We start from the raw sequence: 4,575 nt of genomic DNA on the forward strand, positions 1-4,575 counted from the left end.
AACAAAAAAACATTTGGTAGAGGTTACTATGGTGTTTGCATTTGAATTATGAGATTTGGATGTGTATATTATCATGATATTTACACATAAGTTATCGGGTATATGTTTTAAATATTTTTTTCATGTAGTCAAAGTTACCGCGGTGCTTATACCTAAGTTATCAGGTATATGGTGCTTAAATAATCATACTATTTACAAAAAAATTACCACATTTTAGTAAAAAAAATTTGAGTCAAATTTCGTGTAGATATGAAAAGCACACTGCCTTTTAGTTCTTCAGGAAAAAGAGACATCAGTGAGATGGTTGCTTAGTTAAATTAACTACTACATCATGCACGGTTCGAATCACTTGGTTGGCAAAAAGCTTGTTTGAATTTGATTCTACTGTTCGTTTGGCACCTAGGAGCAGAAACTCCATCTTAAAAAACTGTCTTTCTTATTATTTATGTAGAAGCTGGGCTAGCTCAGTTGGTAGAAGGACCATGACTTATCTTTGATGGCTTGGGTTCAAATCCTAGGATTGCATTTTATTTTTTTTCTTCTTCTTTGAAAGAGAACGTTTGTGCGAGAGAAAAACGGGACGGGGAAGAGAACTGCGAGAGAAAAACGGGATCGAGAGAAAATATCGGCGAGAGAAAGACACGAGGATAAGAAAAAACGGGCGGTTCGGTCGCGAACTATCAGGTACCGTTCGATCTAGAATAAAAGGAATCCATGTCGTGCGGATCTGTTGTAAATTTCCTGCCGGCAGGAAATTAGCTTTACCGTTTTGTAAATTTGATATCTTTAAAGCTAAGTATGCCCATCTACAGGATGCTGTGGATGAGGTCTATATAAAGATCACTTATATATACTTGTGTCCCTAAAAAAAACTTATATATACTCATCCCCCTAAAAAAACTTATATATACTCGTATGCTATTCAGCGACTTATGTCGATGTAGTGTGGGACCCTAATTATCGGGACAAATTGTCGCTCAAATGAGACATGGAGTATGTGAGCTCGAGCTTACTAGAGCTCAGATGAACAGTAAATTCTGAAAAATAGTAAAAAGTTCTGAATATTTTTGGCAAGAAACATTGATATTTTTTACACATGCAAGCAAAAATTTGCAATGAAATCACAATGATAGAGGAGTGGGCAAAAAGGAAAATCAATGCTCCAAAAAGGGTATTTTTTGAAGCATTTTAGGGCATCGATTTTTTTACACCTCCAGAAATGTGATTTCATTGCGAAATTTTGCAAACATCAATATTTATTGCCAAAAAATATGGATTTTTTTAAAAATTCAGAATTTACTGATCACCCGAGCTCCAGGGAGCTCGAGCTCGCAATAGCACATTGGGCGCAAATGTGATCTTTGGTGGGTCAGCCCAAGTGTAACCCATGCTTATTTTTCCCGATTTGGGTCTGGTTTTACCGGTTGTAGGAAGTTTCTTATTCGATTTTGCATTTTTGTTTCTTTTCTATTGTTTATCTACCATTTTTATTTATTTATTCTACTTTCTTTCCTGTCCATTTTTTCTTCAAAAATTGAATAACGTTCATGTTAAAGAGTTCAAATCTTGAAAAATTGCTTTTTTTTAAAGAAATTAAGAATTCTTTCCATGTTTTTTAGACAAAGAAATTTCTCCATGTGGGCATCACTTTCGCATGTGGCCTGAACCGTGCCACGGGTTGCTGGGATGGCCCGATACGTTCACAAAATTCACGGACCCACTTTCACTCCACTATGGAGGCTCCCACCCGGTCCCGGTGACGGCGGCCTTCTCTCCTTGGAACCTCGTCGGCGACCATTGTCCCCCGCAACTCACTGCTTTAGTCCTGATTCCACCGCCTGCCGTTCCTCCCCACCTAACTCAGCACTTGCATCCCCTGCCTTGCGACCGTGGACCGGTTCGCAAGGACGACCTAGCCCCCTTTTGAGTCCCCCTCCTACCGCTGATGCGTACGGGGAGGTTAATTTGAAATCTGCGGAGAAGGGTCGAGCATCTTCATAGGATACCCAAAGGAAACAGTTGGGTACACCTTTTATCACAGATCCGAAGGCAAGATATTCGTTGCTAAGAATGGATCCTTTCTAGAGAAGGAGTTTCTCTCAAAAGAAGTGAGTGGGAGGAAAGTAGAACTTGATGAGGTAATTGTACCTTCTCCCGAATTGGAAAGTAGTTCATCACAGAAATCAGTTCCAGTGATTCCTACACCAGTTAGTGAGGAAGCTAATGATGATGATCATGAAACTTCATATCAAGTTACTACAGGACCTCGTAGGTCTTCCAGAATATGGTCCGCACCAGAATGATACGATAATCCTATTCTGGAAGTCATGTTACTAGACCATTATGAACCTACGAACTATGAGGAAGCGATGATGAGCCCGGATTCCGCGAAATGGCTCGAGGCCATGAAATCTGAGATGGGATCCATGTATGAGAACAAAGTGTGGACTTTGATGGATTTTCCCGATGATCCGCAAGCCATAGAAAATAAATGGATCTTCAAGAAGAAGACTGACGCTAACGGTAATGTTACTGTCTACAAAGCTTAAGTCTGTCCATATCATGCTAGCAATTGCCGCATTTTATGATTATGAAATTTGGCAGATGGATGTCAAAACTGCATTCCTGAATGGATTTCTGGAAGAAGAGTTGTATATGATGCAACCAGAAGGTTTTGTTGATCCAAAGGGTGTCGTGGTTCTAAGTCTAACAGTAAGAGAGGGGTAGGATAACGGAGCATGATCTATCGAGATGCATATGGGTGACACGGTGGTTTTTATCGAGTTCGGGCCTCTCACGGTGGAGATAACAACCCTACGTCTCGTGCTCCGGAGAGGCTTTGTTTTATCTGAGTATATATCCGGAGATTACAATATGTGTGCGAGAGAGAGAAACGGATCCCCATGCCTGAGCTAAGTCCTGAGACTAATGGTGAAAAGAGAGAGAGGTGGAAGAAAAGACCCCCAAGTCCAGTGGTGGGGTGTGGCTTATATAGAGTATGCCACCCTCTCACTTCCTATGTTACAAAGTGGGGCATGAATGCCATAACGCCAGCTCACTACCAAGCCCTCACCATGAGAATGATGTCGACTGCTTTGTTGCCTGCTGGTCTTCGTATATCCGAGTGAGTCGTACGGTCGAGTGGTGAACTGTCATCCGAGTGAGTTACATGGCCGAGTGGAATGAGCTCGTCGAGTGGAGTGCCGTGCTCCGAGTGGTTGTTGCCGTCCGAGTGACTTTCAAGTTGCAGTACATCTGGACGACGATGTGGCCCAGGGGCCCAGTACAAAGTGTACGGTGTCCATGGGTAGGTTCTTTAGGTCAGGCCTGTTACCCTACCCCTAATACATGTCCTCGTCATTAGCCCCCGAATCGGTCGAGGTTGAGCGGGTCGAGTCGAGGTGTATTCCCAGATGAGTCGAGTGCTATGGAGGCACTTATGAACTTGCTCTGGTCACCCGGCGGTCTTATCTCCGCGTGTTGCCTTGACGGATTCCAGACTGCATGGTGTCCGAGTGAAATGAGCTCAAACGGGTCCGTGGAGGAGCGTTGAACTCACCTTATAGCAATTTTTTTGGAGTGATTTGGAGCTGGTCCTGCATCGAGTAACTGATTACTCGGAATTTCTTCACGCCTGTAACGCGCCTTTTTTTGTTGTTTGGCTGTCACTCGGACCGGGCGGACCGTTCTGAGTGGATACCATTCTAGTGGGGGCACGCTGAGTGCACTCACTTGGTGTAGTCCCCGAGACTGCCGTCGAGTGCGGGCAGTCGGAGGGAGTCTTAGAGCCTGTCTTTTTTGTTGTTGTTCATCACTCGGACTGGTCAGGCCATACCGAGTGGAGATTACTCCAGTGGGGGGCACGCTTAGTGCACCCACTGGGTGTAGTCCCCGAGACCGCCATCGATTGTGGGCAGTCGGCGGGGGTCTGAGAGAACTAAAACTCTTTTTAGCTCGGTACTGATCGAACTTGTTCTTCTCTCGGATTGGTTTCTGTTTGCTTGATACAGCTTCTAAGAGGAATCAGCAGTCGACCAGTTGGACGATCTTTGAGCAGCATTGATCAGCTCATCAACAAGGCCCTCAATAATGGTCTTGACGTTCCTGCCTCAGCTCACCAGCAAGGCACTCAGCAATTGTCTTGACGTTCCTGTCAGCCGTCTGCTTTGGGTCGCCTTGGCGATACACTCAATCTCATCCTTCTTCTTGATGGTACAACTCTGAGGTGGTGGTCGTGGCCGACCCACACTTTGTTAAGCCCCCGAGTGGGAGGATCGCTCACCACTCGGTATGATTTTTCAAACTTAGGCGAGTACTGGACTGCAGCTAAGCCTCCGAGTGGGAGGATCGCTCACCACTCGGTAGGATTTTTTAAACTTAGGCGAGTACTGGACTACAGCTAAGCCCTCGAGTGGGAGGATTGCTCACCGCTCGGTAGGATTTTTTATTTCTTAGGCGAGTACTGGACTGCAGCTAAGCCCCCGAGTGGGAGGATTGCTCACCACTCGGTAGGATTTTTTATTTCTTAGGCGAGTACCGGACTACAGCTAAGCCCTCGAGTGGGAGGATTGCTCA

The sequence above is a fragment of the Triticum dicoccoides genome, chromosome 3B, assembly GCF_002162155.2.
Source record: "Triticum dicoccoides isolate Atlit2015 ecotype Zavitan chromosome 3B, WEW_v2.0, whole genome shotgun sequence".
Lineage (NCBI taxonomy): Eukaryota > Viridiplantae > Streptophyta > Magnoliopsida > Poales > Poaceae > Triticum > Triticum dicoccoides.